At 42.4% G+C, this 13,704-nt stretch overlaps 1 long non-coding RNA gene across 1 annotated transcript in view; it reads right to left on the bottom strand.

Annotated features, from left to right (window-relative positions):
- Positions 1–13,704, bottom strand: part of LOC121958383 — a 275,960-nt gene that overhangs the window by 119,260 nt on the left and 142,996 nt on the right. The window contains exon 2 of the long non-coding RNA XR_006106843.1: positions 6,277–6,367. This is a non-coding gene — a long non-coding RNA (uncharacterized LOC121958383). The remainder of the gene's footprint in view (positions 1–6,276; positions 6,368–13,704) is intronic.

The raw sequence follows: 13,704 nt of genomic DNA, 5'->3' as shown, positions 1-13,704 counted from the left end.
GATTTAGTAGGATTTGTTGTAGGGTGTAATCATTTTTTCAACACCTCAGTTGAGTTAAATGTTGTATTTTCTTATCCTTATTATGTTGATGGTGACTATCCTTTTACATTGATATAATAAATGTCTGATGAAACTCAGTTTTGTCAAAATACAGCAAATTGTACTCATAGACACAAAACAATGGATACAAATCTTAATTTTCATTTTGGTGACATTTTGGGATGCACAGCTCTGCTGCTCCCCCTGCTGTCTGTCGCATGCAAACACACACACCTGGGCTGCTGCGGGGAAACCTGACCAACTCAGGCACTACTAGTTCTGAGGCACTGTTACCATACGAGACATCAGCCTATCCACCAAACTATTACTTGCTGCTTGTCTGCTGCTAGAACATTGGGATCATACTTATGGGCCCAGTAGTTTGAACCAAGACAGCAAACTCTCTTATATTGTCAACAGCCAGCCATTCATTCCGAACAGCTGTCTGTCAGTGCTTTCGGCAGGAGTGTGACCCCAAAAGCCACCTTCTGTGTCCTCATGCAACACCAACAGATGCTTTAGCTTATAACTTGGTTGGACAGAACTGGTGGCAATATTATCATAAACTGGCACGGGCGCGTCCACAGGAGACGTGCATGGGCAGTGTCATTTGACAACGTATGGGTGAAACCAGTCGTGTGCCTGAAACACGACAGTGTCAGGTAATAACACTGTTTATAACCATGTAATACAAAGAGTCTGAGTGCACTCAAAGGGCGGACAGGTGTGGAGGTGGATGGGTCCCACAAACAACTGTCTTTTGTGTTGGAGTCTGAAGTAGCTCCCTGTGTGTGTGTGTGTGTGTGTGTGTGTGTGTGTGTTTGTTTGTTTTCTACACTTTACTATGCACTTCTTTTGCCAAACCCTAACCATGTGTGACTTTGATGATTAATCCTAACCATCGTGACAGTCAGAGGTGTTGTGTGAATATAAGGACCGTGCTGCTTCATCCCACCATGCGCATTTGTTGAAATCGTTGAGCCACATCCTAGAGCATAAACAGATGAAGGATACCTAAAACTTCATAGGTTGACATGAGAGGTCCTTACAGAGCAGCACCATATCACAAGTTCGCAACATATAAGGTCAAAAGTTCGGATATATAGCTTGGGGCTAAACCATGTTGGGCCTTAAAAGTTATTGAAAGGATCTTAAAATCAATTCTAAAATTAACAGACAGCCAATGGAGGCAAGAATTGGAGTGATGAGTGACCTATGATTTGCTTCAGTTAAAATTCAAGCAGCAGCATTTTGCACAAGTTGAAGAGGGGCCAGTGATGTTTTGCTAAGGCATGTAAATAATGCATTGCATAGGTCGAGGCATTACAATACAAAATTGTGAATAGGCTTTTCTAGGTCTGGAGAGGACACAGCTTATTTGATTTTTGTAATATTTCTGAGGTGGAAGTAACAGGATTTAACACAATTATTGACATATGGTTCAAAGTTGAGCTAGGAGTCAATTATGATGCCTAGATTTCTTCCTGTAGATTTTACATTATTTGCCAGTGAATCAGTAGACTGTTTTCATTTGCATGCTAAATGGTGAGGGCCAAAAATGATTTCATTGGTAATTTTGTGTCATTTCCAGCTCCGTACCTGGCCTCCACGCGACATTGAACAGGCGTGTCAGCCAAGAAAGCCCGACAATGCCTTGAGCATCTCAGCTACTGAGGAGCTTTTTGACCAATTCAGTGAAATCTGTCAGGGATATGGATGAAGGTTCCCCCGAGTCCTCAGACTCTGCCTTCTCTATGGAGGACGTGGCAGCTTGGTTCAGGAGTTCCTCAAAGTGTTCCTTCCACCGCTCGACAATATCCCCAGTCCGGGTCAGCAGTTCTCCTCCCCTGCTGAGCACAGCCTGAGACAAGCCCTGCATTCTCTTCCGGAGATGTCTCATGGTTTGCCAGAACTTCCTTGAGGCCAACCGAAAGTCCTCCTCCATGGCCTCCCCGAACTCCTCTCACCTCTCCTCTCACAACTGCTAGGAGACCCCCAGGCCAATAAAGCCCAAAAGGCCTCCTTCTTTAGCCTGACGGCCTCCATCCTCCAGCTGCCGCCACGACAACCACCAACGACCTCCTGACAACAGCTTCAAGCATGGGATTCCATGTCCCAAACCTCCCCCGGGATGCGCGAGAAGTTACTCCGAAGGTTTGAGTTGAAGACCTCGCGAACAGGGGCGTCTGCCAGACATTCCCTGCTCACCCTCATTACAGGTTTGGGTTTATGGGGTCTGCCCGGGAGCCTACCCCGCCACCTGATCCAACTCACTACCAGGTGGTGATCAGTTGACAGCTCCACTCCTCTCTTCACCCTGGTACCAAGTACACTTATGAGCATCCCTATGTTCAAACATGGTGTTCATTATGGACAATCCATGACTAGTACAGACGTCCAATAACAGAACACCACTCGGGGTTGGATCCCAATCACGCCCCCCCCCAGGTTTCATTGTCATTGCCCACATGGGCGTTGTCCCCCAGGAGAACTATGTAGTCCCTGGCTGGCACACCATCCAGAGACTCCAAGAAGGCTGGGTACTCTGAACTCTCGTTCGGTGCATACGCACAAACAGTCAGAACTTTCTCTCAGCAACTTTAAGTCACATCGAGGCAACCCTTTCATTCCCTGGGGTAAACTCCAAGTGACCCCATATCGGGCAGGGTATTCTGGTCTGACCACTTTGCTTTGGGAGACCCTACCAGGGACAATTAGACCCCAACAACACAGCTCAGGATCACAGGGGCACGCAAACCCCTCCACCACATTAAGGTGGCTATTCTAAGAGGGGCATAGTATAAATTAGTATGAAAGTTTTGGTTTAATAAACTTTGTGTTTGAACATTTTGAACTGCGGTCCTATTTTTTTTTCCATTATGAGCACATCTACCCCTTAAGAAAAAAGTTAGTGAAGAGCCTTGAATATAAGTGGTGCAGGAGTGAAGAGTGTCATCTTGATTGACTAACCTGCATTTGTCTTTTGAGAACCGTAGATAGATATATCAATAATTATAAAAATGCTATGGAATTATAAAAATATATGTATATAAAATACTATAACTCTATATTCAGTTATGCAGGCCAAGTCTGATTCCCCATTTCATACAGGTGAAACTAAATTTGTCACTGAAAACTACACTCTGAGTTCGAACTGGAGGTCATTTGGAGTAAAGGTAAAATGTTGGCAGATATGCTATTAAATCCACAATACAGTAAATAAACTGCTGCACTTATACTCTCAGCTTGTTTCTGTGCCTTTGGTCTGAATCTGAGGGCCACTCTGCATCCTCCTCTCCACACACAAAAGAGCACCTTGCCAGGCACATAATCCTCTCAGACCCCCTATAGAGCCTGGTGCTCTGGATCTCCTCCTGGAGGTCGCAGCTAACCACCAACCATTCCTAGTGCAGTCCTCACTCAATACAATGAGTGGGGAGATTTCAATTGCACAGTTGTCCAGGGGTCTAGAGAAGGGGGTTATTTTTGAATTACATGTTTATATATTTTGCACACACTTTCAGTGAAGCGAATAATGAGACAGACTGGGAAGGTTAGAAAGGGAAAAAGTGGTGGAGTGTTCCCATCCTTACAAGAATCTCCCCCAAAGCTACAGGATCTGTTAAAATTGTGAGAGCAGACACACACACGCGCACACATACCTACACACACACACACACACACACACACGCACACACAATTAAGTCTAGAAAGTCTCTCAGACCCCCCTGCTGCTTATAGCCCGGTTTTTCTCATTTTCCAGTTTATTCTGCACTGAGCCACACTACTCTCTGGGAGAGCCGAGAAGGGAGGAAGCCTCCAGAGAACAACTAAAGCATTGAACTGGTATTAACATCTACATCAACACAAACACTTGAACTGTACACTCTAACCCTGATCATAACCTCATATTTGTGTTATCATTCCAGTCAGTCAGTCAGTCATTTTCTGTAACCGCTTGTCCTCGTAAGGGTCGCGGGGGGGCTGGAGCCAATCCCAGCTGTCATCGGGCGGAAGGGGGGGTACACCCTGGACAGTTCGCCAGACTATCGCAGGGCCGACACATATAGACGAACATACACACACAAAAACCTTTATTTTGGAGATAGCATGTTAAGAATTACATAACTTGTGTGTGAGACGTCCTTGGCCTGCTGAAAATTCTTAATGATTCATAACTCTGAGATGCACAGAAAAGCTCAAAAACATGATTGTAGAGATGTCGAGGTTGAACAACTGTATATTAATCCAGAACCGTAATCCTAAATCATCATGTTGCCACTTTCCAGTGACTTCCATGTCAACATATGACCTTTTAGATATCCTTCTGTGTCTGGTTTTTACGATCCAGTATGCCGCTACCATGATGTCAACAAATGCACACTGTGGGATTATGCTACACCTGGTTATATTTAGACAACACAAGCACATGGCAACCAACCTGGGATGTCAACAAACGCACATGCTGGCAAGATTAGGGAAAGGAGGAACACGGGACTCCCTCATGAAGATCAAGATTTGTTGGACCCATCCACTGCCCTGCATGCCATCTTGCTCAAAACCAAACAGGTTAGGTGTGAAAGCACTCTTCGTCATGTATCTGAGGATGTGGTAGGATGAGGAGAAAAGGCAAAGGCAATCTGTGTGTTTTACGCAAACATTTCAGCATTTTGATATAAAATATAGCCTTATGGTTTAAATTTCATTTGTCACATTATCTATAAAATCTATAAAAATCTTGAAACAAATTTTAAAACCTCTAAGAGTGATGAAAAGAAAACTAGAATTACTCCCTTGCAGTAGTATACCTCCTTCTACCAGTCAAGCTGCATGTCTGTCCTGACTCATATGTAGCCATAATAGTAGACAATGCTTCAAATATGGATGTTTCTGCAAAGACACTACAAATTGTAAAACTTGGATGCTTCACACACATCTTCAACTCAGCAGCACAGGAGATCTACACAATCAAGACACCCAATTTCAGTGTTAATCAATTTGGTATCTGACCAAATAGTAGCAAATTAGACAATTGTATCATAATTAGCATATTTTCTTACTTGACCCAAAACATGTTAAGTGAGGTCACTGTGATCATTGAACACCATCATATAATAATTTGATCATTGAGTCCATCTGTGCTAGATGTAATGAAATTCCCTCAAAGCATTCTTTGAAATACTGCATTCACAAGGATGGAAAGGAGAACCCCAAAACATTATACTTCCAGCCACAACTGTTGCCGGCACAGAGGCAGAAAAAAAGTAAGTTGCAAAGACAGCTAATGCCAAATCTACTCAGCAAAGAGGTGGAAAAGAACACATACTGGGAATTGCATACAATATGGTTTACATTATTCTGTCATTTAACATAACAGCATGATACAAAGGCCAGAAAACAAGCTGTCGAATATTGCAGGGAAGGTGATTTGAAAACCACACAAAAACTTTGCAATATACTTGAAAGCACTGTTTACAGGAAGTCTAAAAATAACTGCAGATACCACACTTTACACACACACAAACACACACACATATGCTTCACTCAAAGTTTAACTACCCCGATCTGGCCATATAGGGTCCCAAGGGCCAGCCAGTACATATGCAAAAAGATTTTTATTCCCTATGCCATACAGGCATTGGACACAGAATGACTGCATCAGATCAGACAAAGTTGTTATTTCACGAGATTTGATCTCTTGTATTATTTATTCACTGCTACCTGCTCATTTGCCGTATTGCATATTATGTACTGCATAATCTGTATGTTTTTAATGTCATGTTGTGTTATGTGTATGGTATGTGCCTTTGCTACACTTGGGAGAAGACACACATACATTTCCACTGAGGTGAACACTAAAGTCAGTGTAATATAATTCATTACAATCAAAGGAAGAACAACTTGTCAGGTATTATCTCCTATGTCTGATGATAGCAGGAGGTTAAAGCAGGAGCTCATGAAATATACTCAACACAGACAAACGAAAGAGAACATTGGAACAAAATGCATAACTCCTGTGTGTGTGTTATTAAATTGATAAAGTCAAGAAATGTGTTTTCATTATTTCTTTGGATTCACTTTCTTGAAAAAACAAAACAAAAAAATTGCAGGACTCAGAGTGGACAGTTCTGAGATTCATTTCCCTTCTTTTACACACACACACACACACAGGCACACACACACACGTAATAAAATCCACAGCAGAAACACAGAGGGAGCGGTGCTGAAGAGTCCTACCTGTTAGAACAGCTGTGGTCTTCTTCGGCTGGGATGGAGGAGAAATGTGATGAGCTTCTGTTAGACTGTAAGCATTGCTCCGTCTGTCCAACTGTGTGATGAAGAAAGATAGACACACAGAGACACACTCTTCAATGGATTGAACTCAACCTTTCATACATCAAAGTCAGCTAACTCCTATCATTTTTTTTAAGTCAAAGCAACAAAGGTCCAACATCAGCAATGGGAGATGTGCCAGATAAACAGCCATCAGTCACTGAGCACAGCCACTTGAGGAACTAGGGATTCAGTGCCTTGCTCGCGGGCAGCTTGACAGCAGCAGATTTCCCATGAGCCTCAGCTTCGGTCAATGCTCTAACCTTTGTAGAGGAGGCTGTCAATACTCTACGTTTATTACATTCCATCGATATAAGGTTAGATCTTATGAAACATATGGTAGGAAGGTATCGAGGACACACACACATTTCTTAGCAGAATCAAAAAACAAAGGTGACTTTACCCTGCACCACCATCAGCAACCCAAAACCACACACTCAAGCTCTGCAGGGAACATCTACCCAGGCTAAAGCATATAAGTTCACCGTCACCTTTTCTTCAGCTTTCATTGTACAGAGGTTCATTCTGAGCATTGCATTACACCTGCGAGCCAACACATCAGATGCGGCACAGCTAATTGTGAAAGTCACTCAAAGAATGGACTTGATTTGTCCAGAGGCACCCAAATTTACTGTGTGAGATTTTAACCACTGTATTTTAAATAAGACTTTGAGATCCTATGAACAGTATGTAACCTGCGCCACAATGCAGACGAACACTGGTATTGATCTCTGCTATGAATCAGTATGCAGAACTATGCCCATGCCATCTCTTGGTGCTTCTTACCATAACAGTATTTATCGGATGCCTGTGTAAAAACCTGCCTTGTGCGTCTGGATCGGGAAGAAAAGACCATTAAAATTTGGTCGGAGGATAGTATTTTCTCTCTCCAGGGGTGCTTTGAATGTACAGACTGGCAATGTTTTTATGACACTTGTGATGATATTTATGAGCTAACTGATACAGTGTCTTTCTAAACAATACAGTAGCGGGGGACCTAAGAGCAGCCTGGCAAGGAATTAAATCTATGGCAGCCATCAACCAGCACACTGGTGAGACCAGACAACTCATAAAGGTGGTGTAGATGATACAGACTTGCCAGATGCCCTTTATTTGTTCTTATTTGTTTCTTGTTTTGAAATGTCCTTTTCCATGCTAACAGAGGCACTGATACCTCAAAATGAGATATGAATCTCAGAAAGGTGTCACAACTCTGTTCAAGCGGGTAAAATTAGGGAAGGCTGTGGGTCCTGATAACAAATGTGGACATACGTTGTGCCATTGTGCCGATCAGCTTTGTGAAGTCTTCTCAGCTCTTCCAAATGTGTGTAGATAGCAGACAGATACCTATTATATGGAAAACATCATCTATAATACCCATCCCTAAATCAAATAACCCCAGAGATCTGAATGAATTCAGACAAGTTGCGCTGACTCCACTAGTGATAAAGTGCTTTGAAAAAATGCTGAAAGATTCAATATTTTCCCTAACTGACGGCAAACTGGATCCATCACAGTTTCAAGCACTGCATGAAAAGCCAGATTTTCGGGCACGTAAATGCCCGCAAATGTCCTTGATTTCTGGCAGTTTTTGCCAGTTCACCGCAAAGTTTGCAAGTGCCAGAAATTGTCGGAAACACACTCTTGCGGGGGGGGGGGGGGGGGGGGGGCTGCTACACAGCAGAGGTGTGAATGGCTCTAATTAGCATTTGAATGACACTTGCCTCTGACCTGGCTGGTCCCCTCCACAGACAACTATTGGATGAAACCAAACTCATTCAAAATGAAACTCCCCTGTGATTGGATAGTAAATCTCTCACTCGTTGGTCACCTTTGGGACATATGTATGGTGGTTTGCCCCTCCCCTTCCCAGAAATAAACGAAACTCTTGTTGATTGCTGGAGAAAATGACCAGCTATACATTAACATTGAAATTTCAATCCAATCGGGACACAGGAGGCGGGACAAAGCCTTTGCAACCTTTGGTGTTTGGCTCAGAGGGCTGAACAACTCTGGTGAATCAATGCGCAGAAATTGATGACGTAACCACACTCACTGTGGAGCCTCTGGATGTCTAAACAGGGCATATTTGATATCAGTGGAAAGCTAAGATTCTCCATTTTATGTGACTTTTTAAAACATGTTGACAGGGGCAGATTTAGTTTTTTGGGGGCCTGGTGCCAAAGCTTTACCATCTTGCTTTGATTTCACCCATTCTCTAAGTGGGAATGATGGTGGGCTGTTAGCAACTGTAGAAGTTATAATGTTCTCTAACTATTACATACTAGCGCAACTGTTTTTGTGCATGTATCTATACCTAGGCTATGTACCTGATCAGACTAAGTTTACTGTTTTACTGTTTTCACCATCTTTTCTGTGAGCACACACATACACACCCACCCACACACACACACATGTCATTTGCATTTGTATAGGTCACAGCATTATCATTTACATGTGAAAACCTTACCCATTTCTAGGGGCTGGGAGGGGTGACTCTCTCACCTTGAAACTACTAGTCTACATCAATTCCTGGCAGTTTCAGGCAGTTATCAGTGCTGACTGTGAATTCCTGTCAAAAAAATCCCACTGTTCTTGCAATAAAGCGGTTAAATGCGTGCAGGATGCAAAACCTTTCATCCTAGATAGGGTGCACAGACATCTTGAGCAACCCAAATCCACGCAAGACTTTTATTTGCTGATTTTAGCTCACCTTTTTGAAAGATGCTGCCCCATATTTTAATTGAGTGTTTGGCTTTCCATTTCATGTTACCTGATTAGATTATGTTGATACCTTTTAACTATTTAACAGACAGAATCTAGCAGGCCTTTGTAAATGGGCACATGTATTCCGTGATCATGTCAACACTGGCTCTCTACAGGGCTGTGTCCTTTCACCCCTGCTTTTTATTGTATACACGGAAGGCTGCAAGTCCTTTCAGGAAAACAGCTTTCTTGTCAAGTTTTCAGATGACACACTCTTGCTGTCTCCCCTCCAGGGCCATGGCTGTGCTCTCCCTGAATTTATAAAATGGTGCGACGACCAGCCAACCAGACCACGTGCTCAAAAAAGAATTTGTAGTTATGCCCTCAGGCTAGCGTTATAATGTCCCAGCTCAGAAAACAAACCGTTACACAAATTATTTTATTCCGTCTTCCATAAGGCTGCTTAATGCTCAGACATCTTACACCCTTCATGTAGATCTTGGTTCCCAACATTCCATTGTTTTACTGTACTGTCACTGGCTGGCATTGATACTGTTGGGATGAAGCTGTTGATGGTGTTTGACTGTGGATGTGAGTTGCTGTATTCATCTATTTTTTTAATATTTATTTTTATTTATTTATTTTACTATTGATGGGTTGGCTGCATAAATGAATTGCCCTTCTCACACTCATAAAGTATTCTGAATCTGAATTGCATTACTTCTTTTCATGGCAAAAAGCTTATGATTCTGAGGTCAATATGGAAAAGCATCATCTTCTGCATATCCTGCCTCAAAATAGTGTGGGTTTATACTGTGGGCCTCACCCCAAGAGTTTACCACATGGAGAGGTGTAATACAGCCAAGAAGAGAAACTTCTGAGCTGGAAATGGAAATGCAGATGTCCCTGGTCCAATTTCACCAACTGGTTTTATTTGGCAGCCTGAAAGGTTTCATCAAAGGAAGTCGAAAAAATACAGAATGGAAAGAAACTACTGCTGCTGTCACAGTACACACAGTTACAGCATACAATAGCACTCCAGCTGAGGCCAGAATATTAAAGTCATGCAAATCCATATGTACTGACCTAAAGCCTACAAATATTAATCACTATAAAATTTTAATATTATTATATTAGTCTTTATGAACTATGATTGCCAATTACTCTACTGTTTTAAAAGGTGTTCTGCCTGTTGTTGTTCTTTCTTTGTGCTTTCTGTGCTCTCAACATCATTGAAAATGAGGGCTTGCCTTCAAGGATTCCTTGAGATTTAAATAATGTTTTAATGAATGAATGCATGAATGAACGTAATGCTGTTATTGTATAATATGTGAAGCATGAGCAACAGACGCAGCACCTGTGTCTGAGCCAGACAGGAGGAAAATGTAATGGCCTTTATTTAAATAATTACATTGTTGCCAGGTGTCGTGGCTGAGCGGATAAAGCAGGCGCCCCATGAATGAAGGTAGTGCCCTTGTCACAGCGGCCTCAAGTTCGTCTCCCACTCAAGGCCCTTTGCTGCATGATGTCCCCTCTCTCTGCCCCCCTTTCATGCCATTGATCTGTCCTAACTAATTAAGGCAAAAAAAACCTTTAAAAGAAATAAATAATTACACTATTGCAGAGTTGTTGTTTTTTATTTTCTCTTTTCAGTGATAAATGATAAAACAATGCTTTGGCTTTTCAGTGTTTAAAATAAAAGTTTCAGATAAATTAGAAACAGGCGGCAGTGGTGTTCAGCTCTCAGTCAGCCTGCAGTCAGTCTCACAGAGCCAGGATGCTGCCAGCTGAGAAAAAGTGTACAGACGTAAGCCGCTACAAAAAATATTATTTTCTCACATTTACTCTACATTTTTAAATGATTAACATGTGGCCAAGAATACATTGTATATGCCGAGCTTAGAAAGAAATGACTGTATGCACATATTTCTGTCTTATGCGGGCCATCATGCCTTCTGCCACTGCCCGCCAGTACGTTTTTGCCAGGACTGTGGTTAGCACTGCCAAATGTCAGACAGTTGCTGTCAACTGGATGCACAAACTGATGAAGAGACAAACCAGGGTCATGCGTTAACAAGAGAAAAAAAAAAAAAAAAAAGGAAGAGATTGTGAATTTGTAGTATTACGTGTCTCCATCTCCCCAGAGAGTAAAGAAGTGCAACCATCAGAGTAGGCCTACACATTTCCACAAAGTTAAGCTGAAGTAAACACTGAGTATTTAATTTGATTTAATTATTGTAGTTTTTCTATGCTATGACGACGGGCAGCTGCTCCTCAAATCCTTGTTACTTTTTTGCTATATGTTTCTATTTTTTTCGGCACAATGGCCCCTTCTGCTGAAGCATAACTTTTCTAGAGTAGAGGAGTACTTATCACCATGGGAAAATTTGTGTGGAGTTTGGACTGAATGTTGCAGACAGTGAAAGAATCCCCACAAATGGCATATGCTGATTGGCCAGTCAGACCAGAGGGGAGAAACCAAACCGAAAGTGCTGGACGGAGAGAGGGAGGGGAGCCAGCATCAGGGTGAGGCTGATGTAATTGGGCCGAGAGCTGTTCCTCTACCAAGCCTTCTTATGGCTAATGTCCAGTCATAGGAGAATAAAGTGGATGAGATGCAATTGAGACTCACTCAGCAACAGGAAATCAGAGACTGCTCTGCGCACATCTTCACAGACATGGTTAACCCCTAATATCCCAAATCAAACTATTGTACTGGATGGGCAGACCTTGCTGGGAGCCATAAGGACACAAGACTCTGATGCAAATTCAAAAATGCACTGCAGGAATTGAATGATGCCACCAGAAACAACAACAACTGTCTTATCTGTAATGTCTGTGCGTTTTCATTCTGGTGGCAGTGTAAGGAGAGGGATTTTCCACAAGGTGGATGCAAGCATTGCTGAAGTGGAGCTCTGGCAGGAGCTGAGCTGTTTTTAGTGATAGAAACACTGTGGTGACTGATGTAACTGGATCACAAGTGCCAAAAACTTGCAGTTCACATATTTTTGTTTTTCTTTCAAATATAAACGGCATGAAAAAAAATGGAAATTTGATGAGTTTGTGCTGTAGTTCCATGGAGTTTCCACTGCTGGCCACCGTGATGGAACCTAGTTTTGCCCTTCAGGGCTAAATGCTGGTCACATGACTGAAAACTATGAATAGTTGTACAAGATATTCCACTTCATCAAACATCTGTTGCCGTATTGCATGTTCACCCCTACGTACGTCACCATTGTTATGTTCTGTAAAAAGGTCTTATGCAATATAGTGGAGGCTGACTATATAATACACGAGTTGTGTATTCTTTTCTAATGTGTTATTCACAATACATCAGTAAAGAGATGACATATGTTGATTAGCTGACATATCAGACAGTGACGCAGCAGCAGTCTAAACAGAGGAGCAGAGAAGACTGGAGCGTGATACTGATGGAGCTTGTTGAGGGAGTGTGTTGGGAGTGTGTTTGTCATGTATCTTGTATGAAGCATTTGGCAGAGGGCTGGAGATGCTGTGTTATTGGACTGTAGCTCCAGGCAGCAGAACTGCAGACACATGTATAATTAAACAGCAGCAATCATGAAAGGTGTTTCCTCTTCCCCTTGAGGCGGATTTTATCTTTGTGGTCTCCTTCTCCCCCTCTCTCTGTTATCTCACAGGGTGTCTTCAGCTGCTCAGGAAGTTGCATGTTCTGAATATCTAGGTTCCAACCTGACCAGGGCTTTTAAAAGATGCAACAGATTTACACTTACTGAATATCAGGAATCCTACATGCATGTCTTATTTTTGAAAACACAATACAGAGAACTGAAAACAATAAGTATATGGATAATTTGATCAGCAGAAAATGTATTGCTAATTTCAGTCATTTATTAAGCAGACATTTTCAGTGACCTATTTTTCCAACCAAAATGTAAATATGTAAATTTGCTACTTTTTGCCTTTTTTATGTATTTATTAAATGGATATCTTTTTTTTTTTTTTTGATAAAAAAAAGATGTCAACTTGGACATGCTTTAAAATTGATTGTATTTGGGGGGCGGAGCGTGCCAGCAATGAAGTAAGACGTGTTTGGTGAGGCTCCCGCTGAACTTCTGCATTACAGTTTCAAAAATAGTGTCTTCCGACCTACACGCACATACTTTGGCATAGTAACGTGAACTGTGAATCTAACGACCAATCTAACATCACTTCGGCTCTGGAAATGGCCTCCAGTCTGAGAAAATACAAGTACAGCGGCCCAGCTGCAGCTAAGCCTAGCACCTCCTCGGCTCAGAGTGCTAATGTTGCTAGTGACACGGACTCTCCGCCTAGTCGCAGCACCGCTAATGCCAGTGCAATGCACGAAGGTTTAGACATGGCGGACCTGAAGCTCCAGATACTTCACTCTGTCAAAGGAGATATTACCGCTGTGATAAAAGAGGAGCTGAAAAACGCACTTGCTGATGACTTCAACTTTATTAAGACCGAGCTACAGGCAGTAAGACACGAAATTGCCAACAACATGGCGGCGACTCGCACTGAGATTGACCAAGTGAAAGCCACAGTCAGAGATGTGGAGAGCGGGCTGTCGACATGGACAGATGAAGTGGTCAACCTACAAACCACGGTAACGAGCCTGCAGAA

Source organism: Plectropomus leopardus, chromosome 19, assembly GCF_008729295.1.
Source record: "Plectropomus leopardus isolate mb chromosome 19, YSFRI_Pleo_2.0, whole genome shotgun sequence".
In the NCBI taxonomy this organism is placed as follows: Eukaryota; Metazoa; Chordata; class Actinopteri; order Perciformes; family Serranidae; genus Plectropomus; species Plectropomus leopardus.
This window is presented reverse-complemented; position numbering and strand designations above follow the sequence as displayed.